Source organism: Ceratotherium simum, chromosome 9 (genome assembly GCF_057802395.1).
Source record: "Ceratotherium simum simum isolate JZ-2026a chromosome 9, ASM5780239v1, whole genome shotgun sequence".
NCBI lineage: Eukaryota > Metazoa > Chordata > Mammalia > Perissodactyla > Rhinocerotidae > Ceratotherium > Ceratotherium simum.
Genome location: NC_141908.1, coordinates 6,906,866 through 6,931,611, shown reverse-complemented (window position 1 = coordinate 6,931,611; position 24,746 = coordinate 6,906,866). Strand labels below are relative to the sequence as shown.

At 35.4% G+C, this 24,746-nt stretch overlaps 1 long non-coding RNA gene across 1 annotated transcript in view; it reads right to left on the bottom strand.

Moving 5' to 3' along the window:
• Positions 1 to 24,746, bottom strand: part of LOC147916228 (uncharacterized) — a 167,217-nt gene that overhangs the window by 101,705 nt on the left and 40,766 nt on the right. Inside the window, exon 2 of the long non-coding RNA XR_015553092.1 lies at positions 4,901 to 4,994. This is a non-coding gene — a long non-coding RNA (uncharacterized LOC147916228). The remainder of the gene's footprint in view (positions 1 to 4,900; positions 4,995 to 24,746) is intronic.

Sequence of the window (24,746 nt, the reverse complement as noted above, 5' to 3'; positions counted from 1 at the left end):
ACCACACACAAACTAACTCAAAACTAACTTGAGTGTAAGAAGTGAAACCATAAAATTCCTAGAAGAAAACATAGGCAGTAAGCTGCTTGACATTGGTCTTAGTGATATTTTGTGGATCTGAATCCAAAGGCAAGGGAAACAAAAGCGAAAATAAACAAATGAGATTACACAAACTAAAATGCTTCTACACAGTGAAGGAAACCATCATCAAAATGAAATGGCAACATCCTGAAAGGGAGAAGATATTTGCAAATCATATATATCCAATACAGGGTTAATATCCAAAATATATAAAGAACTCATGCAACTCAACAACAGCAAAAACAAACAACCTAATTAAAAAATGGGCAGAGAGGTGCCAGCCCAGGTAGTGTAGCGGTTGAGTGCGTGTGCTCTGCTTTGGTGGCCCAGTGTTCACAGGTCCAGATCCTGGGTACACACCAATGCGCCGCTTGTCAAGCCATGCTGTGGCAGCATCCCATATAAAATAGAGGAAGATGGGCACAGATGTTAGCCCATCCAATCTTCTTCAGCAAAAAGAGGAGGATTGGCATCGGATGTTAGCTCAGGGCTAATCTTCCTCACCAGAAAAAAAAAAAAAAAACGGAGGATCTGAATAGACATTTTTCCAAAGAAGACATAGAGATGAACAACAAGCGCATGAAAAGATGTTCAACATCACTAATTATTAGGGAAATGCAAATCGAAACCACAATGAGATATCACCTCAAACCTGTCAGAATGGCTATTACTTAAAAGAAATAAACTGTTGAAAAGGATATGAAGAAAAAGGAACTCTTATACACTGTCGGTGGGACTGTAAATTGGTTCAGCCACTATGGAAAACAGCATGGCAATTCCTCAAAAAATTAAGAATAGAAATACCATAATATTCCACTTCTGGGTATTTATCCAAAGAATACAAAAGCACTAATTCAAAAAGATATATGCACCCCTATGTTCACTGAAGCATTATTTACAATGGCCAAGATATGGAAACAACCTAAGTGTCCATCAGTAGATGAATGGACAAAGAAGATGTGGTGTATATACATATATATACAATGAAATACATTCAGCCATATAAAAGAGTAAATTCTTGCCATTTGCAACAACATGGATGGACCTTGAGGGTATTACGCTAAGTGAAATAGGTCTGATGGAGAAAGACAGATACCATATGATTTCACTCATATGTGAAATCTAAAAAAACAAAACAAATGAACAAACAAAATAAAACAAAAACAAACTCATAGATACAGAGAAGAAATTAGTGGTTACCAGAGGGAAAAGGGGGTTAGGGGGTAGGCGAAATGGATGAAGGGGGTCAATTGCATGGTGATGGATGGTAACTAGACTCGGAGGGGATCACTTTGTAGTGTATACAGATGAATTATAATGTTTTACAACTGAAAATTATATAATGTTATATACCAATTTTGCCTCAAATAAAATCACTCAATGCAGTTAAAAAAAAAAGCTATCAACAGTCAGACAAAAAATGGGCTTATTAAAAATGTGTTTGTTTGTGTTTTGACTACCCTCAACTACTCCAGTATACCCTTTATAATCCTCAGGGTTTGTCAATATGGTTAGATAGTCATTCCCATGAGAAGGTTATGTCATATGACACAGCTGACATCAAAAGGGAGATTATCCTGGGTGGACATGACTTAATTAGGTGACCCTTCAAAAAAGACTGTGCTTTTCCTGAAGAAGCAGATTCTCCATTGCTGGTTTTGGAGAAGGAAAGGCCACTTTCACCGAGGCTGTAAGTGTCTGAGGAAACCTATGTAGGCAGCTCACTGGATCCTCATCAATTTCTCTTGCAGCTCATCCTTCTCTGAATTTTGACTTTATTGATGCAGAATAGTTAGTGTTTATTGAGAGACCGTACTATGTGCCATGCACTGGTTTTCAAATAGCCACAGTAGAAGACTGAGCTCTTAGTGAAATATTTCTGTTGTGGTTGAAAAAGTCCTGAAACTCCTTACTTCAATCAGGTGAACCCATGCATAAATTATCCTCTTTATTTTAGTCAAAACCTCACTTTTGACCCTAAATGATATGATTCAGCTGATGATTTACTATATCTCTCAACCTTGTCCCCTTGAGGCAAGGGCTGGCATGAATAAATTTGCCAGAACAAGGAATCTGTCTGAACCTGTGAAAGATAAGGTATCTAGAATAGCTTCAAGTGTCTGGATATTTTAAAAGCAGGCCACACTCCTTAATTCAGTGGCTTTCAAATATATGCTTCCTCAGATTAGTGGAAAACATTGATCTCATGTCTTGAGATTGGTTAAAAAGGTACGTGGTTTATTTAGCATAGTTCCCCTCTGAACTGCTGAAAAAGCAAAGGGCCAACTACCAGAAAAGATAAACTTAAATGCTAGCTAACATTTCATTGTTTTAACACATTTTTAGCTGTAGTTCTGATTCTGAAGGGAAAGAATGTATAACTTTATTCCTTTCTGCTTTATGACTGTCCTAACCATTTCTATTCAGGTTAAACTCAAGTTTGTGTCCTCCTTTTCCACTGAAACCCTTCTCTTGGCATGAAGGTCAGTGTTTCTGACGCCATTACGGAAAGAGAATTAAGCCAAAATATACTACATACCTGTTGTCAACCAAGCATTGTACCTTTGGCATTCAAGGCCACATGTCAACAGTCACCAAGACATTTTAAGGTAGACATGAACATTATCATTTTACAGGGGAAGAAAGAGAAGAGCAAAGAGGTAAGTCTCTTGCTCTAAATTGATTGTCCCCTTCTCCCCAATTATCCATTAATACATAGCAATGATAAGTTGCTATGGGAAGATAATTGATGTTGCTCTGACTTCAGTAAGTAAAAGTATCCCTGGTTTCCTACAGGAGAAAGAAATTACCTGATAATCCCATATGTTTTTTTAGATGGATTTTGCATCTGAATTGGGGTCACCACAGCAAAATTCCACAAAGAAAAAGATACCATCACGATCGTAACAAACCACACCGTTTCCAAATGAATTAGAATCTAAGAAGCTCTGAAGTAGCTTCTTAGGAAGAAAAGTAGGAAGCAGGAAGTAGGAAGAAGATCATGAGTTAATGTCAAGCACTCTCAAGAATAAAAAGAGGAGGGGGCAGATGAGGTTGGTATCATTGGTCTTTCTAATTGAGGCAACATGATTGAGGCACAAAGAATTACTGCCAAGACACAATGTAAGACTTGAATTTAAGTCAGTCAGGCTATTCCTGAAGGCAGGCGAGGTCAACATTCTCCTTAATGAGGTAGAAATAAAACTAAACTTGAGCAATATTTACATAATTTAAGCAATTTTTGTCAAATACGAGTAAATTGTCCAATATAACACCTTAAAATGACAGAGAGGAACAAAATTATTATTTTTTTTCCCCTCCAAACCTTTTGGAAGTCACGGAGTCTCATTTTAGAATACATTAAGTCAATCTTACATTAATCACCACTTTGGGATTATTTTAAATCGCAATTATTATAAAAATGGAATTTTGCATTTGTAAAAAGGTGTCTTCTGACCTTTGGAAACCTTTGTTCTTTAGTTAACGAATTGTATGCAAATGAAAAATCAGTGAGCGTATTTAAATGTAAATTTTACATCTTTTTTTCCCATTTTTAAAGTAGTTCTAGTTCTTTCATTTGTTTTGTGCCAAGAGCTCAAGAATATGATTTATTTATGTTTTCATTTCTGCTGTGTACCTAAGACGTGAAAACAGTTTGTGCCATCATTAAAAAGTCATTTTAACAAATGACCATAGAAAGCCTCACTGCCTCCACCCATCCTCCTCTCTCTCTCCAAAGGAGCCAGAAGCACTTGAGTTCACACTTCCTTCCGTGGAAGCCAAGGCGCCCTGCATCCAAATCTGAGATGCTAATAGCACAATCTTTGTTATGCCATCACCACCAAACAAGATTTATGAGGCCTCCACCTACTGACACCAGTTAGCTTGTCCAGGTTCCACATCAGTTGAGCAGTTCTCAGTAAAGGCAGTTATGGGGCTGATACCAACGTGGTAGGCACAGGGAGAACAGAATAAGGACAAACTCTCACTGAACGTGTGGCCTGTGCCCCACACCATGCAAGGCATTTTACATATCCCATCTGTTAAATACACATAACCCTGCAAAGCAGGCATAATTGTATTCATTTCCAAGTAACAAATATTAGTATCAAATTGGAAAAAAAAAAAAAAACAGCCCAAAGTCAGCTAGAGAGCAAGAGAATTAGAATTTAAATCTAGGTTTTTCTGAGTTCAAATTCCTTGAGGTTATATGATTTTATTTTGTTTTATTTGCATGTTTGTTTATTTCAACTCCCTCCCACTACCCTCCTCTCCCCCCAAACATATACACACAAATAAACCCAGAGGTTGTGTTTGGCCTTGCCTTATATGTAAATACAACAAATATTACTTATAGGTTATGACAGAAGGGCTTTGCCAAGGTCTCTTAGCAAATAATAATTCCCCGTTGTGTTTCTTTGTCAGTTTCTGAAATTACCACTATCTAAGATTCTGAGTGTTAGAGGTTTCACCACTGTAACTGCCCACATGTTAATTTATTCCTCAGAAGCATTTGCCTTGCTTCAAATGTGTTTGTGTCTTCTTCTAATGATAATCCTGAATTAGATAAATAAATGATATTATTAATAAAAGATAATGTGAACCACCTAAACCAAATGCATACGCTTGATTTCCAATACCAAGCCCAGGCTGGTAAGTAGGATCACATGACACAGAGCACACAGGAACCTGTCTCACCCGTGCTCTCAGTAAGAGCTACAAAGCAGCTGTCAGTGGCACAGTGCCCTTCATTCACTTGTTCCTCCTTGGTCCTGTCTAACCCTGTAGAGACATGAGCCTCCTCTGCAATCAGACTCACCTGGCTCAGGCATTACCATTAGGATGAGAAAAGAGGTACAAAGTCATGGGAGAAGAGTTGACCTTTCCCTTCTTCAGGCCAAGATTCCACAAATCTGTAAAAGATATTAATAAATAACACTCACCTTGGAGTGTTGTGAAAATTACATAGAAAATACTTGTCTTAGTGCTCTGGATGTATTCACTGAGTTTAGGTATTGTATCATTCTTAAAATGCAAATTCTATTCTTGTATTAAAAATCGGCTGCCATCATCCCACAGGATTAATTAGTTAATATCTATCTAATCCTTCAGATAATAAAAGAAATTAGTAAACCAGTAGACACATTTATATGCATTTGTTGTGTTTTAACAGTGCTTTGCACATAGCAGCCATTTTATATTTATACATATTTTTAAACAAAATATCTACCTATCTAAACATCTAATTATTTACCTATAATATACCCATTAGTCTATATTCTATTTCTTTATTTATACACTTATCTGTGTAGAGAGATAAAAAAAGCAAATCTGCTCTGAAGTAGGTGTGAGTTACCCATCAAGAAGAGAGCATACAAGGATTTATGAATATGAATAAAATAAGCTCTTTAGGAACTTATAATTGAGAATTATATGCACAACAGGTTCAACAAATACTCAAGGAAAAAAACATACATATAAGACCAAAATTTGTGATGCAGTTGGAACACGTTCTATGTGCTCAGAAAAGGAAGAATTTGTAGGCTGGGGAAATCAGAGAAGAATTTTGGATATGGAGCTTAAAAGATGAATAAGGGAGATTACTGCTGTTTGCCGGGGACTAAAGATGGGTATAGGTATTTTGTATGACTTATCTCATTTAATTTTCATAACACTGTAAGATGGGTATTATCTGTCATCATTGAAGAGAGGAGGAATCTAAGATGAGGAATCACAAGGGTAGTATGAAGCAGAGCAGGTCTTTTGGATTCATAACCCTTTAATCTTCATAAAAGCTGCCTCATAAAACAAGAAAAGAGTCCTAGGTTATTTCGGGTCGAGGGAATGGCAAACCCGAAGATGTGGCTCACAAGGAAAGGGGGAGAACAAGACATTTTACTGAAGTAAGAGGAAGTTAAAGGATGTTTAGATTTTTTTATGTTTATTTCAAAATAAAAGAAACAAAATTATCAGAGACTGTAGCACAATTTAGCATTTTTTTAGAGTGTTTTGTGCATAAATTATATGTCAAGATACAAATCTGATCATCCTGGTTAGATGATCCCAGTATTTATCTTGGTTCAACTGCTTCCATGACTCACCACTGTGTAAAAGGTATGGTCCTAGCTCTTAGGTGGCATTACAGATTGGCCACTCCCCACCACCTCACTTCACAACCGCACACGCATACCCTCCTCCCCATTCTCTGGCCCTCTACTACCTCATCAATTTCTATTCCTGCTGTGTACTTCATGCTCCAGCAGCTCTATAAAGCTCAGAGTTGTTTTCAACCTGGATTTCTCCGTATATGCCTTTGTGTTTCACACCATGCCTTTGCCCATTTTCCTCCCTTTCTCTCAATATGTATATATATGTATATTTAGTGGGGAACAGTCTAAAGATGAATTCTCTTCTTTCTCTAAGACTCCAGTCCAGTACTCTTTCTTCTGCAAGGTGTTCCCTGGCGTCTGTAACCCCCATCCACTCACCCCCGAGTTGTTTGAAGGCTGTCCTCTTTGCTCTTTGGTGCCTATTTCGGTTCTAGACCTTTTGCTGTGATATTATAATGATCTATTACTATATCTCTTTCACATTTAAGCCATGGACTTCTTGAGGGTAAGAACCACGTGTTTCATTCATCTTTGTGTTCCCAATACATGTCAGCAGGCTGGTCAAGAAAAGCCTTTGAATGAATTAATGAAAAATGAATCTCTCTCAGATTATTAAATTTTCAAAGGCTAGAGCAATTTCCAGTTCTATTTGAAAAAAACGTTACTTGTGGTTGGCAGTTTCTGACATGGCTCCTAATGATCCCTGCCGCCTGGTCTTCACACACTTGTGAAGTCACCCCCTAAGTGTAAACTATACCACGTGATTTGCTTCTGTAACCAGTAGAATAAGAAAAAAGTGATAGGATGTCACTTTTAAGATTGTTTTATAAAAGAATGTGAATTATATCTGTTACTCCCTCTCTGGCCTTCTAGCTTGCCAGCTCTACTGAAGGTAGCTGCTATATGGAGAGGCCCATGTGGGAAGGATCTGAGGGCAGCCTTTGGACAACAGACAATGAAATAAGGCCCTCAGTCCAACAGCTCACAAGAAACTACATCCTGCCAACAACCACATGAGTAAGCTTGAAAGCAGATCCTTTCCCAGTCAAGCCTTGAGATGAGACCACAGTCTCGGCTGACATCTTGATCGCCGCCTGTGAGACACCCTGAGGCAGAGGATCACAGTTCAGCCATACCTGGATTTTGACATACAGAAACTGTAAAATAATAAGTGCTGATGGTTCAAACTACTACATTTTGGGCAATCACATGCATAGCAATAGATAATGAATACATCATGTTATGAGAGTTTAAGTTTTATTGAGTTTGTTTTACACATGTACATACGTGTGCCTGCACACGCACACACCTTTGCAATCTCATTACTTTTCATGATTTGGACAGATCTAGTTCAATCTCAGTACATATTGCTGAAATAACACGTCCTCATTTGTTAAAATGAGTTGAATACTCTTAGGAATTAAAATAGAGCCTGGACATAAAATAACCCTCATTGTCTCATAAGCATTAGAAGGCAGATGCTTATGAAATTCTAATACTCACTAGAGAGAGAACTTCTGAAAATCAGACAATTTTTTTAAAGATATCAATTTATATTTAACCAGGTACCTATAAACTCATCTAATATCTAGTCTTAAATCTTGATTAGAATACTTTTCAGGGTTTGGCTAGTCTCAGGCACTGAAAATGAATTATATTCTGAAGATTGTACAATGCACAATCATAATATCTTTTAATAACAACATTGCAAGGCTGATTCAATTTATCCCGGAACAATCTAATGGCATTTATTCTTATTGTCGTCACCTACGGGTAGTGGCAATATTTCGTTTTACCTCTCAAAGTGCCCAGGGATAACATTCAGTATGTTCAGTTAAGGAGATTCAAGAGCCATCAACTTGGCATCTCTAAAAAGACATAAAAATAACAAGAGAAACAATAGAAATATTTAAACAGTGCAAAGAGAAGGTAAAGTGTCAGTGAAACTTTCCCAACACAATATGCTTTAAAAACATGTTTATTTTAACAATCCTATCTGATTTTATCTCGAACTCAAAATTCTAAGTTGAAGTAGAGCTGAGAAATGGAACTTAAAACCATATAAAATATGTTTCAAGAGGGTCAAACCCACTGATTTTTTCTCAGAGCATGAAGCAGAGAACATGATAAGGTATGAAGTGAGACGTTGCCAACTGCACAGTAATAGAAGCACAGCAATGGGGTTTTCTTACCAAAAGCCAAAGGAAATGAAATTGCTAAAGCCAGGACAATAAATACATTAAAGAAATGAATAAAAACTAATGCAACTTGTTTGAACTTATTACATAGTTTATCACCACAGACCAAAGTTCATACTTCATGTAGCTCTCAGAAAACATGAGAAAATGCAATAATCTTACGTGTGCAATAGCATAAACACCATAAAAGTAAATGTAGTGGAAATATAAAATAATGACACTGTTGAGGTGTAAATGTGTGTATTTTTTTTTAATTTAGCAGAATTTACAACTTCAAATGAGTGCTGTTGCTTTTCCTCTTGAAGAAACCATGAATATTTTAGCGATGTCCAAAGTGCTTCAGTAATTCTAAGAATTTTTCTTAAAGACTGTTCAGACACAGTTGACAAGGAATGCACCAAACTCAAGTGCTCACAGAGGGGCAGGTAACCCAGCTAATTTCTGCAGATTGGTTGAAGTAAGGTAAGAGTAATGGAGTCAGATGAGCCGGAGAGTACATGCATCATATATAAAGGGCAAACTCCTCTCTCTCCAGCCAACTGTTGCCATAAGAACCCTCTGTTATCAGACCTTCCTTTTGAAGAGAAGCTGGAGTTCTTTATTTAATGTGAATATCCTGGATTTTTATGTCAGTAATTAACTCAAATGCAAAACTTTTTTCAGACTAAAATGCTCAAGCAAAACAAAACATGTCTCTGAGTCAGATTCAGCCTAGGATGACTGGTTTGAGATCAGTCATTTATTCCAACAGCAACCCAACAGGCTTGGTTAGAAACAGTGGCTGGTTATTGGAAACAATAGAGTAGGGGAAAGATGCAATGCTGATAATACTTTAGTGAGAAGCATGTGGAAAATAAATCTAGGAGCAGAGCAGAATAAAAAATACTGAGGAAGGTTTTAAAGGCCAACAACCTAAGATTAGAGAAATATCAAACAATATTTACATTTAAGAAGAAGAGTTACACAATAAAGAAAAAATCAAGGGTAAGGCTAAGGTAACAAAATTAGAAATAATCCTTAAATAGGGCATAGTCATTTTATATAGCTTCCTAAAAAAGACTATTAGACTAAGTAACCTACACATTTATTCTGCTGTTTGGACAGAAGTCTCTTGTGAGATTACATTAGGGTCATGTGTTTATGAATGACAGTTTTCAATAAAGACTACGTAATTCATGAAATGAATAAACACAATTATTAAAATGATCCTATTGTTTCTGCTTTGTATAAGTATTGTTCATTAGAAGAACAGTTAATGAGGTGGACCAAAGAGAAAGATTTTAATCCCCTCCTAAATATCTGCTACAAATGCCATTGGGATTTTGATAGGGTTTGCATTGAATCTATAGATAACTTTGAGTAGTATTGTCATCTTAAGAATATTAAGTCTCCAATCCATGAACATGGGATTCTGTCCACTTATTTATGTCTTCTTTAATTTCTTTCAGCAAGATTTTGTAGTTTTCAGCATACAACTCTCTAACCTACTTGGTTAAATTTATTTCTAAGTATTTTATTCTGTATTACTCTGTTGTAATTGGATGGTTTTCTTAATTTTCTTTTTGGTTTGCTCATTGTTAGTGTCTAGAAACTTGAATTTTTGTGCGGTGATTTTGTGTCTTGCAAATTTGCTGAATTCATTTATTAGTTCTTTTTGGTTGATTGTTAGGTTGATTTATAGGATTTTTTGGTTGATTGTTTGTTTTGGTGTGGAATCTTTAGGATTTTCTCCATATAAGATCATGTCATCTGCGAACAGGGATAATTTTATTTCTTCCTTTCCTTTAAGGTGAATTTTATTTATTTTTCTTTCCTAATTGCTCTGCCTAGCCCTTCCAGTACTGTGTAGAATAGAAGTGGGAAGAGCTGACATCCTTTTCTTATTCCAGATAGGGGGAAAGCTTTCATTCTGCACCATTAAGTGTGATGTGAGTTGTGGGTTTTTCACATATGGACTTTATCATGTTGAGGAACTTTTATTCTTAGTTTATTTAGTGTTTTTATCATGAAAGAGTGTTGAATTCTGTCAAATACTTCTTATTTCTCTATTGAGATGATCCCGTTTTTCCTTTCATTCTATTAATGTGTTATATTACATCAATTAATTTCTGTGTGTTGAAACTTCCTTGCAATCAAGAATAAATCCCACTTATTCATGGTTTATAATCCTCTTAGTATGCTTCTGAAGTTGGTTTACTAGTATTTTGTTAAGGATTTTTGCATCAATATTCAGTAGAGGTATTGGTCTGTAGTTTTCTTTTAGCCTCTTTGTCTAGCTTTGGTCTCAGGGTAATCTTGGCCTTAATGAGTGAGTTAAAGAGTATTTTCTCATTTTCAACTTTTTGAAAGAGTTTGAGAAACATTGGTGTTAATTCTTCTTAAATGTTTAGTAACTTACTAGGGAAACATCTGCTCCAGGACTTTCTTTGTTGGGAGCTATTTGAATGTTGATTTAATCTATTGACTAGTTATAGGTCTATTCAGAATTTATACTAATCATGATTTAATCTTGGTAGGTTGTGTGTTTCTAGAAATTTGTCCATTTCATCTATGTTATCCAATTTATTGGTGTACAATTATCTATAATATTCTTTTATAATTATTTTTTTTGTGTGTGAGGAAGCTTGGCCCTGAGCTAAGACCTGTTGCCAATCTTCCTCTTTTTGCTTGAGAAGGAGCGGCCCTGAGCTAACATCTGTGCCAGTCTTCCTCTATTTTGTTTGTGGGATGCCACCATAGCATGGCCGCCGATGAGTGGTATAAGTCCACACTGGGATTGCAAACCCCAGGCCACCTAAGCAGAGTGTGGTGAACTTAACCACTGCACCATCAGGCTGGTCCTATAATTATTTTATTTCTGGAAAGTCTGTAGTAACATCTCCATTTTCATTTCTGATTTAGTAATTAGAGGCTTTTCTCTGTATTTCTAAACAATCTGACGAATGGTTTGTTGATTTCCTTGAATTTTCCAAGAACAAACTTTTGGTTTATTGGTTTACTCTATTGTTTTTCAATTATCTATTTTACTTATCTCTGCTATAATCCTTATTTCTTTCCTTCTGCTAGGTTTGGGTTTAGTTTGTTTTTCTTTTTCTGGCTTCTTAAGACGTAAGTTTAGATTATTGATTTGACACATTTCTTTTTTCTTGTTTTTTGTTGAGGAAGATTCGCCCTGAGTTAACATCTGTGCCGATCTTCCTCTATTTTGTATGTGGGATGCTGCCACAGCATGGCCATCAATGAGTGGTGTAAGTCCACACCTGGGAACCAAACCAGGGTCACCAAAGCAGAGTGTGCCAAACTCAACTACTAGGCCACCAGACTGGCCCCTCTTTTCTTTTAATGTATGCATATCTAGCTATAACTTTCCCACTTAGCACTGTTTTCACTGTGTCCCATAAGTTTGGGTATGTTGTGTTTTTGTTCTCATTTGTCTCAAGGTATTTCCTAACTTACCTTGTGATTTCATCTTGGCTGATTGGTTGTTTGAGTGTGTTGTTTAATTTATACTTATCTATGTATTTTTAGTTTTCATTCTGTTATTTTTAGATTCATTCCAATATTATTAGAATAGATACTTTGTACAATTTAAATACTTTAAAATTTTTTAAGACTTGTTTTGTGGCCTACCATATGGTCTAACTTGCAGAATGTTCAGCATGCACTTGAGAAAAATGTCAGATGTTGTGACATAGTTTTCTATGCATATATCTGTCAAGTCCAAATAGTTTATAGTGTTGTTTAAGTCCTCTATTTCCTTACTGATCTTCTGTCTAGATGTTCTATCCATTATTTAAATTGGAGTATTGAAGTCTCCAATTATTATTATAGAAATATTTATTCTTCTCTTCAATTCTGGCAATATTTGCTTCATATATTTTGGGCCTCTGATGTTTGGCTCATATATTTTTATAATTGTCATGTCTTCTTAGTTAATTGACCCTTTTATCAATATATAATGTGCTTTCTTATCTCCTGTAACAATTTTCAACTTAGTCCATTTTTTTCTACTAGTCACCTCCACTTTCTTTGATTACTGTTTGCATGAAACATGTTTTCCCATTCATTTGCTTTCAACCTATCTGAGTCTTTAGAAATAAAGTGTCACTTGTAGGCAGCATATAGTAGGATATTGTTGTTTTTTTAAAATTTATTTTACCAATCTCCTCCTTGTGATTGGAGATTTTAATGTATTTCCATTTAATGCAATCACTGATAAGAAAGGATTTACTTCTCACATCTTGCTATTTGTTTTCTCTATGTCTATAGTCCCTCATTTCCTCTGTTACTGCCCTCACTTATGTTTGGTTTAGTTTAGTTTTGTTTTGTTGGTGACATGTTTTGTTTTCCTCTCATTTTCTTTATTGTATAGTCTACAGATACTTTTTTTTGAGTAACACGGAAATTATACAAAACATGTTAAAGTTATAAGAATCTAATTTGAATTGATATCAACTTAACTTTAAACACAAACAAAAAATATTCTTCTATACAGCTATGCCCCCCGTTATGTTATTGATGCTGTCTCAGATTGCATCTTTAAGCATTTATGCCCAATAGCATAGCTTTATAATTATTTTCATGCATTTGACTTTTAAATCTGGTAGAAATTTTAAAGTGGAATTAAAAATCAAAATTGTAACAATACTAGCTTTATATTTACCCTTGTATTTACCTTTACCACAGAACTTTATGTCTTCAAATGAATTTGAGTTACTGTCTAGTGACCTTTTATTTCAACTTGTAGGAGTTCCTTTAGCTTTTCTTGTAGGGCAAGTCTAGTGGTGATGAACTCCCTCAGCCTTTATCTACAGATAGCTTAATTTCTCTCTCATTTTTAAATGACATTTTTGGCAGATATAAAATTCTTGGTTGACCTATTTTTTTTCAGTGCTTTAAATAAATAATCCCACTGCCTTCTGGCCCCTAAAGTGGCAGATAAAAAATCTTATATAACTGATGATCCCTTTTCTCGGGTGAGTCATTTATCTCCTGCTGCTTTCAAGATTCTCTCTGTCTTTGGCTTTTGGCAATTTGATTATACAGTCATGTGCCACATAACAACATTTCCATCAATAACAGACCACATACATGACAGTGGTCCCATAAGATTTTAATGGAGCTAAAAATTCCTATCATCTAGTGATGTCGTAGCTGTTGCAATATCACAGCACAATGCGTTATTCATGTGTTTGTGGTGATACTGGTGTAAACAATCCTTCAGGTCCTTCAGTAGGTATTCCAAACAAAAGCATTGTTGTCATAGAGGAAGACAGCTCTGTGCATGTTATTGGCCCTAAAGACTTTCTAGTGGGACAAGATGTGAAGGTAGAAGACAGTGATATTGGTGATCCTCACCCTCTGTAGGCCTAGGCTAATGTGTGTGTTTGTGTCTTAGTTTTTAACAAAAAAATTTAAAAAGTAAAAAATTAAAATAAAAAATTTTAAAAACAGAAAAATCTTATGGAATAAAGATATAAAGACAGAAGACATTTTTGTACAGCTGTACAATGTGTTTGTGTTTTAAGCTAGGTGTTATTATAAAAGACTCAAAAAGTTAAAAAAATAAAAAGTTTATAAAGTAAAAAAGTTTCAGTAAACTGAAGTTTATTTATTATTAAAGAAAGAAAGATATTTGTGATAAATTTAGTGTAGCCTAAGTGTCCAGTGTTTATAAAGTCTGCAGTAATGTACAGTAATGCCCTAGGCCTTCACATTCACTCACTGACTCACCCAGTGCAACTCCCAGTCCTGCAAGCTCCATTCATGGTAAGTGCCCTATACATGTATAGCATTTTTTTATCTTTTATACTGTATTTTTACTGTACCTTTTCTATGTTTAGATATGTTTAGATACAAAAAATACTTACCATTGTGTAACAATTGCCTACAATATTCGGTACAGTTACATGCTGTACAGGTTTGTACCCTAGGAGCAATACGCTATACGATACAGCCTAGGTGGGTAGTAGGCTATACTATCTAGGTTTGTGTAACTAACACTTTATGATGTTTGTATGACAAATTCACGTAATGATGCATTTCTTGGAACATATTCCTATCGTTGAGGGACTCCTGACTATAACAGATCTCAATGTGGATGTCTTTGAATTTATCCTACTTGAAGTCCACTGAGCTTCTTGGATATGTAGATTTACGTCTTTCCTCAAATTTTTAAAGTTTTTAGCCATTATTTTTTCAAACAATCTTTCTGCCCCTTTCTCTCTCTTCTTCTTCTGGGGCTTCCAACATATGTGGTCAGTTTCATGGTGTCCCATTCGTTGCTTAGGATCTGCTCATGTTTCTTCATTGTTTTATCTTTTTGTTCCTCAGACTCAATAATATCAATTTTCCTATCTTCAGGTTTTCTAATTCTTTTTTCTTGCTTAAATATTCTGTTACAACCTCTAGTTAATGTTTTATTTCATTTATTGTACTTTTAAGCTCTAGAATTTCTGATAGGTTACTTTTTATAATTTCTGTCTCTATTGTATTCTCATTTTGTTCATGTGTCATTTCTCTGATTTTCTTCAGTTCTTTGTCCACATTTTTTCTTAGCTGTTTTAGAATATTTAGGACAAGTGATCGAAGATCTCTGCCTATTAAGTCAGATGTCTGGGCTTCTGTAGGGATTGTTTCTGTCAATTTATTTTGTTCCTTTGTATTAGCCGTGTTTTCTTATTTCTTTGATGCCTTATCAATTTTTGTTGAAAATTGGGCATTTCGTTGTTACAATGAGCTAACTACAGAAATCAGATTTCCTCCCTTCATTAGGGTTTGAATTTTTTGTTTTGTTTTTATTATTAAAAGCTGTAGTAGTCTTTTTATTTTGAGACTTTTCCAATTTTTTGTGTGTGTGTGAAGACGATTGCTGATCAAGTATGATCACTGAAATCTCCGTTCCTTTAGTTCATGTTCAGCTAATGTTTCAGAGGTTTCTTAGTGCCAGGAGTTGAAATAAAGCAAAACAAACCAACAAAAAGCTACCATTAAAAAAAAAAGGAGAACAGCAAGCTTTCCCATTCTTGGCAGACTAGCTCTGTGTTGGGGTGCTCCTTCACCCTTTGGCTAGGCTGATCTGAGCCTAGGAATTAGCCCAAGGTCAAAGCTGAAGTCTTTCCAGTACTTCCCCGAGCATGTGTGCCTAGGCTGTGTGTCTTTCCATGTTCCCTCCTATACACAGCTGCTTTTGAATGTCCCGATTTCTCAAAGAGAAAGAAAAATTCTCTCTTCTAGTTTCTCCTCTAGCTTCTCCTCTGGGCCTTAGATGGCCTATTGTATGTCTTTACCTCAAGTCTCTTGTCCCTGGCATCTGTAGTCACCTTATCATTTTTATGAGCGATGCCTGCCACTTTTCCTTTCTGCTTTCTGAGTTATACAGAACAGAGATGATGGCCTTGCTTCAGTTCTTTAGGTATCCCCTAGTCCAGTTAGAACAGACTTATACAGGGCCAGCCCTGTGGCTTGGTGGTTAAGTGCGCGCGCTGCGATGCTGGCGGCCCGGGTTTGGATCCCGGGTGCGCATCGAGGCACCACTTCTCCGTTCATCCTGAGGCCGAGTCCCACATGCAGCAACTAGAAGGATGTGCAGCTACGACACACAACTATCCACTGGGGCTTTGGGGGGAAAAAATAAAATAAATAAAATCTTTAAAAAAAAAAAAAAAAAAGAACAGACTTATACAATAATTTTTAAATAAGATCTGTTCTTCTCCCTCAAGGTTAAGGGAGGACAACAGGAGCCAGCTGCTGCCACTGAAGACCAACACTGTCACTGCACCAAGGAGGGGGTAGGGCAAGGGTGAGTAAAAATGCCACAAAGTTCCTATTTTGAAGACTGCTTTTTCTTGATTGGGTGTTTGCTTGGATGCTGTAAACCTCTGATTACTTTCCAGACCTCTAGTAAAGTTGGTTTAAATAGCTCCTGGTTGTTCCTTTGATGTTTCTTGAGGAGAAAAAGAGCTTGGGGTTTTCTAGTCCACTATTTTGCTGACATCACTCCCTCATTGCATCCATTTTTGAATCTACTATTTAAAAAAATTCTCTTGAGGCTGGCCTGGTTGCATAGTCGTTAAGTTTGCACGCTTTGCTTCAGTGGCCCAGGGTTCACAGGTTCAGATCCTGGGCACGGACCTACACACTTATCAAGCCATGCTGTGGCAGGCATCCCACATAAAGTAGAGGAAGATGGGCACAGATTTTAGCTCAGGGTTAATCCTCCTCAGCAAAAAGAGGAGGATTGGCAGTGGATATTAGCTCAGAGCCACTCTTCCTCACAAAAAAAAAAAAAATTCTCATTTTGATTGATGGATGATAACACATCAAAATTATTATTTTTTGATTGCCAGTGACACTCCACAGGTTCCATGACTTTATCAAGGAGGTATATTTTCTAAGTATTTTTATTTATTGAATTTTCCACTATATGTATTAAAAATTTTCTATTAAATTTGGATATGTTTTTCAGGATTAAAATATTAGTCATTCTTATTATATTTTCTTTTATTGTTTTAAGCTTTCATGAATTAGTGTAGTTTTATTGTCTGAAATTTATGATACAAAACAAATGATTAATAACTAATTACATCTTAGCAGAAATTTGTTATCCTGAGAGTCTATATTTGTAGGCAATACTTTCAGACTATAATATATAGATTTTCAAGTTTGCTTCTTTCATCCTAGAGACTATTAAACTTTGCTTTTGTCTCTCCGTTCCTATTTCCTCCATTCTTTTACTAAAGAAGTATAGAAATCTATTTGTAAAGAGTGGGAGTACATTTGCATGTTTATTGTTTTCTCCTCTCCATTTATTTCCAGTGGATGGATTGCTTTTGTGCAAACAGCCTAGGCTTTTGCCAAGGCTGCTAACTCACATTACTCAGTGGGACTGTTCTGGGAAAGGTTTGCTGCTTTGCATACGTACCTCTTGATTTGATTACTCTTTCTGACATCCTGACCTGTTGAGTTAGGAGAGTTTGAAACTGCAAGCCAAACATTTTATTCATTAAGATAATGCTTATAAAATTATATATTAACTTTTCATAGATCCAATTCCCACTGCTATTTTGATAAACAAAGAGAACATTTTGGAGAGCCTAAGGAATTTGAATTATTTATAATTTCAAAATCTTCTTGAATAAGAAGATTTTGGGAGAAAGGAGGAACAAAAATTCAGAGTGCTTTACCAAGTTAGTGCTGGTCAGACCTACTGCCCATACGCACCAAGGGGTTTAGAGAGTGAACAAGATAGAGTGCAGTAGGTGGAGGATAACGAGTTCATGTCTGAGCAGAAATAAATATTCTCAAAGCAATATTCTTGTAATTATCTTAATCACATATACATTTGTAGGCTTATACTTTTCTTTATTTTGTGTTTCTTTGAGGTCTTCTTTCTCCGCCACCAGCCTACCCTTCTCCAACACCACCATCAAACTCCCAAGACCTATACTTTAAACAACTTCAACAAAGTGGCCTTTTATATCACCAACTGAAGAGACTACAACATACTAGAAATCTAATATGTGTTTCATAACTATTAATTTTTGAATTGAAGTACAGATGGGTGTGAACAGATGGCCAATTAAGGCTTATGATAGACTTCTCCAATAATGTTATACTAATAATTATGTTTATATTTTTAAATAATTTTCAGTTTATAACACATTTTGATATACATCTTATCATTTTCATCCTCACAATAGCTCTGTGGAATAGATGCTACTAATTTTTTTTGTTATCATTCTCATCTATAATTAAGATTAGTCAGTTTGTATATTTGATCAATGTTTAGCAGGTAATAAATTATAGAAGCAGGCCTCAAACCATACCTTCTAGTTCTAAATCCATATTTTTTTCAAAACAGCATAGGTGCCTGATAGAAGATGTTATATAGACAATCAGATGGAAAGTTTGCCCACAAATTATTGGGAGTAAACTGTGGCTACAATAGTCAAAGATTTGTACAAAAATTTCTATTCTATGTCCCTGCCATCATTTGATAGGTTTTGAGTAGCAAAGCTTTTTGCCATAAGCAAAAATAGGGGAAGGCAGTGGGCTTGATAAGACAAAGAAAAATTGAACTCTAATATTTCGGTCAAAATTTACACTTTTCATAACCAAGATGTGTGTCATTTCTGACAAAATGAAAATGAACTTTGTAATGAGACAAATGGCATGTTGGAAAAACTTGTGGTGCCCAAGCGGAGGTGGCAGTAGGTTTTATAACCCAGTTTGGAAAGTGACAAATTTCTTTTAACAATGTTTTCTCTGTAAATGACAAAACTACATAAAGATAGAGGAAAATAAGAAATTTAGAAATTGTCCCTAAGGAGAGAAAAGAAAAAAGCAGAGTCAAAGTTTTATGAAAGTGTGTACATATTTTTCCCTGAAACCTAATGGAACAATGCTGGCAATATGCATATATGAGACAGCTCTGATCTCTTAAGATGCAATTATTCATGTATTTGGTTACTGTTTAAACATATTTGTTATTCTGATTTCCAATTTCTAAAACTTGCAGACCCCTCACAGTTATATCTAACACTTCCCAGTTTAGATTCTGGCATGTGTTAAGAATACTTATTCTTTCTGGATTAAATAAAAACCTGATAAAATATGATAAATCATGTCAAACATCCCACTATCCATCTCCACAAGATCATATAACCTCATTAGACATGTTTAAAGGTTAATCATTGATATTCTGTCCTTAAAATAAGAATCAACAGTTACAATAAAAATTTTCATAAAAATAAGAATATTTCATATGTATACTGTATCCTTTTTCAAATATTTTTGTATCTATCTAACTCAACTCCGCAATCCAGAAAAAGTATCTCAATTTTCATTTGACACATACAGAAACTAAGGTCGGGAAAGATAGCCAGGTTCATGGCAAAGCTGTTAACACACATACATCCTGATATCAAGTTCAATGTATGGTGATTAGCTTATGTATAACCTATTAGAATGGCAAAAAAGAAAAAGAAGCAGGAGGAGGAAAATACTGATAGTACTCAATGCTGGAATGGATGAAACGATGGTGAAAATTAATTGGAACTCTCATAAATTACTGATGAAAAAAGCAAAATGTTGCAGCCACTCAGGAAAACAGATGGCACATTCTTATAATGTTTAACGTACAATTACCGTATGACACAGCAAGCCCACCCCCCGATATGTACCCCAGAGAAATAACAACTTACATTTACACAAAAACTTGCACATTAATGCTTGTAGCAGCTATATTCATAATCATCCAAAATTGGAAATAACCTAAATGGCTTTGATTGTTCAATGGCTAAACTGTGGTGCCTCTGTACAATGGAGTACCACCAAGGAATGACATAAGAACAAACTATGGTTATATACAAGTTAGTTGAATCTCAGAGACATTATGCTGAGTGAAAGAAGTCAGTTTCAAAAAGTTACTTACTGTATGTTTTCATTTATGTGACAATCTCAAAAAGACTCACAAGTGTGACTGAAAACAGATCTGTAGTTTTCAGGGGATATGAGGGGGAAGGATAGTGCAACTATTAAGGGATATCATGAGGGAGTTTTTTGGGGTGATAACAATGTTTCGGTTCCTGATTGTGGTGGGGGCTATAAGAATCTATAGGTATGTTGAGATTTATCAAAATATTGATATATCAAAGTATTTGATATATCAAATTTCAAAATATTCAGTTTTAATGTAGGATAATTTTAAAATTAAAAAATAAATACATTTTTTTAAAAGTTGTATATAGGTGATGTAGGTCAAGGCAAACGTAATGGATTTCCTAGTATCCTTTGCCAGAGTAAATAACTTCTACAGTATAAAAAAAAAAAATTTTTTTTTTTTTTTGGTGAGGAAGATTGGCCCTGAGCTAACATCTGCCAATCCTCCTCATTTTTCCCGAGGAAGACTGGCCCTGGGCTAACATCCATGCCCATCTTCTTCCACTTTATGTGGGACGCCACCACAGCATGGCCTGCCAAGTGGTGTGTAGGTGCTTGCCCGGGATCCTAACCGACGAACCCCGGACCACCGCAGCAGAACGTGTGCACTTAACCGCTTGTGCCACTGGGCCGGCCCCACAAAAAAGATATTTTTATCAAATTTGGAATATTATTTTGTAAAAAACATGTAAAGGAAGATTACCTCAATGACATACTCAGAGAAGTATTGTTTTCAATCACAGCCAATATTTTCCTGATATCTTGTATGACTCCAAATGTATCTTTTTCACTTAAGTGGCTGTCAAAGTAGGTGTCATACCTTCAAAATAACCCACATTTGGAAGGACTATGTCCTTTACTTTTTGAAAATCCACAATTGACAAGTTTTAAGAGAATTTTATATTGTCATTGATGCTGGGCGACAAGCTAGAAATAATATTCTCAAAGAAGTTGTCTCAAAATAATGGTAGAAATGCTTTGAAAGATTGTGGACTGATTAAAGAGGAATTATTCTCTGGTTTCACTTCTAGGATTCTGAAATTCACAACAGGTGCCCATAAATATTGATGACAGATTCATGAATTCTTCAGGGGTTTTCTTTCACAGTTTCATATTATTTCTGATTAACATGCTAATGATGGGTGATCTAATTCAATAGTAATATGTTAACATTCAGAAAGCAAGCTGATAATATTCTGTAGATAAATTCAGATTTCATTTAAACTGTTTCCTATCAGATTATTTTGGGTCAACAAATTCAGATAGAAGTTGTTTCATTTGTGGCTTTTAAAATACAGTTTTTAAATGCACAAAAAGTTGAGGTGAAAAAATCTGCACGATAATATTAGGAATCAACAGGTTAGATATTTAAAGAATAGATTTATTAATAAATGATAGAAAGGAGTCCCCCCACCAAAAAGAAAACCTCTGTGGATTTAACAGCTTTATTAAGATATTCAAATACCAGCAGGGTAGCCCATGGTGGACAGTTTTCAGTGGAGCTTCCAGACTATGACAGACTAGGAAGAAAAACCTGGCCACTCACTTCTGACAAAATTGGCATGAAAACCCCATGTAGCAGTGGAGCATTGTCTGATTGAGCTCCAGAGGATGGTGCAGAAAGACCAGCCATGGTTCCATTTTGCTGTACGCAGGGTCACTAGGAGTTGGAATCCATATATATAATATAATTTAAATTATATAATATAATTTATATGGTATATAATTTGCCTGTTTAGAGGTGTACAATGGATGTTAGCATATTCACAGACTTGTGCCACCACAACTATAATCTAATTTTAGAATATTTTCTATACTTGAAAAAGTAATGTCAAGCCCATGCAGTTACTCTTCATTTCCCACTCCAACCCCCACCCTGAGACAATAATTAATTTACTTTTTATCTCTATAGAATTGCCTATTCTGGACATTTCTTAGAAATGGAATAATACAATGTCTGGTCTTTTATGACTGGCTTCTTTGACTTATCATAATGTTTTTAGACTTCATTCATGTTGTAGAATATATCAGTACTTCACTCGTGCTTATGGCTTAATAATATTCTAAGTATAGATGTATTACATTGTATTTATCCATTTATCAGTTGATGGACTTTTGGGTTTTTTCCTGTAGCAGTCTATTTTGAACAAGGCTGCTATGAACATACATGCACATGTGTTTTGTGTGAACATATGTTTTCACCCTCTTGGGTAGAAATTTAGGAGTGGAATTGCTGGGTCTTATTACAACCCCATGTTTAACATTTGGGGAAAATATCAAACTGTTTACCAATGTACCACTGAAAATAGTACCATTTTACATATCCATCAGCACATTCTAAGGTTACAATTTCTCTGCATTTTGTCAACACATTATTTTCTACTAGTGGATGTGAAGTAGTATCACATTGTGGGTTTGATTTGCAATTCTCTAATAACTTGTCATGTTGAATATTATTTCATGTGCTTATTGGCCATTCATACATTGAAAGCCTTTGCCCATTTTTAAATTCTGTTATATGTTTGCATATTATTTAGTTGTAAGCCTTCTTTATATATTCTGGGTATAAGTCCCTTATCAAATAAATAATTTCCAAATATTTTCTCCAAGTTTGTGGATTCACTTTCCACTTTCTCATGGTATACTTTGGAGCACAAGAGTTTTTAATTTTGATGATCAAGAAAAATAAGATGTATGCAGAAAATGTACATTATTAGGGTCATGTAAATTACAGTATTTATTGTAAGTTTATATTAGATTGAATTGCAAACACAAATGTCTCTTCTTTAACTTGAATTGTGTGCTGAGCTAAAATGTAGTGCACAAGCAGTGGTGAGTTGCTGTCGATGTAGACATGATAATGATGGGATTTTTAGGCCAGCTCTCTGGCAGTTGTAGTTTGTGCCTATGTAACTGTGAATCCACCTTACTATAAATCCTAAAATCAGGGGATGGTGGAAAAAAGGGATGTGTAAATATTTACAGCTCTTCCAGTATTCCAGTTCTTTCCCTTCCCGGCACATGATAAGATTACACTCCCTCATCCTTCTAAATCTTTGCCCATGTCTTGTGAGCAGAAATGACAACAGCAATTCAACTGTGTGTGGACGGTGATTGTCATTTATTGTTAGTTTTGCCATGGAGACTGGCAATGTTCCAGAGAAAGGCTGTCTTAACAGACCATGTTCTAGAATAAAGATGACAGGGAGCAGAGCCCCCAGCTCACTTTCAGTGGACATGACACATGAGTAAGAAATAGCTCTTTGTTGTTTCAAGAAACTTAAATTTCATGGTTCATTTTTGCAGCACAACCCAGCTTTCCTGACTTGGCAATTGCAAATGTATTAAGCATACATCTCCCGTAGCCATGGATTATGTATTTTCTTACTATTAAATCAGTATTTTATCTCCATTTTGCAAATAAGAAAACTGACTTCTTACAGATTATAGTACCTTGGGAATTTAGTAAATTGCCTTAAGCCTCAGCATTGGAGTCCAAATTCATTTCTGTCTGAATTAAAAGCTCACATTCATTCCACAAAACTCTGCTTTCTGGACCCATGAGTACTTATTAAAAAACTAGAATTATCAAAAATTGGAAATTCAAGTGATACTCCTATGTTTGGTTTTATCTACCTCCATCTCCTAAAATAAAACCTCTGTTACTAAATCTATAACTAATTTGGATCTATATATTTACAAAACTGGATTTAACAAGCAGTATACTAGAGTAATTACCCTCTATCCAGAAAAAAAAATGAAATAAAATTTGTGTTTGCTGTCTCTTTCTTAATTAAAAAATATTAGATTTAAATTCAAAATACATGAAGGCAAAAAGAATATTTGACTGAATATTTCATTTGCAAACAATTATACTGTCTCAAGCAAATAAAAAAGAGTATAGAAGTTTAGAAGTCAGAGGCCTCCACAAAGAATTAGAGACACTTGAGTTTCATGTGGATATAGGAAGCAAAGCAGAGAGAGCAGGAAATCAAGTACACCTGAGGCATTGAGCAAAAATATTTTGCCCCAAGAGACCAACTGCAGGATCTATGACAGCCATATAGTTATGCATTGTGATTAGATGGAATAAATTTATCATCAGAGTAAATTCTATCTGCATCGTGAGACTTTATTGCATTAAGACATAGATTAAACGATTTGTATTGTTGTTGTTTCTTTTTGCTTATTTATTTTATATAAATTGGAAGAAGCTTTGTGGCTAACTGTTCAATAAGTATGAATTCAATGATCAAGCTGTGTGGGAAAAGAGTAAAACATTCTGTGTGCGCGCGTGTGTTTGCGCATGCGTGTATTTTCTTAGCTATACATTCACATGCAGAGAGATAGAAAGAGCACAAATCTAAAACTACTGCTTAAAGTATACATTTAGGGGTGGAACAGACATGAGAAGTTAGGTGGGAGTAGTTGACTTAATCCCATTATTTCACAGTTAAGGAGAAGCATAGAACAGAAGAAGATCATGGATTTGAGAATCAGACTTTATTTTGAATCCTTTTTTTTCTAATTCATATGGCAAAGTATTTAACCTCCTCTTCAAGTTTGTTTTGCAAATTAAAAGAGTTAATCTTGTCACATGCCTAGTGTAATGCCTGGCACACGTGTACTCACACAGGCACTTCGGCAACAATGATTATTATTATAGATGAGAGGACAGTCACACTGAAAGTTTCATTTCCTCCCCTATAAAACATGATAGAAATATTCTGCTGGTTCAAATGCATACCTTGAGAAATATGTGTAAAATGGCAGACAACATTAGTTATGTTCCCTTTCAGAACACAAACACATAGAATGTTTTACTTTTTTTCCACATGGCTTGATCATTGAATTTATACTTATCTCACAGACAGCCACATAGCTTTTTCTCCCAATTTATGTAACATAAATGTTC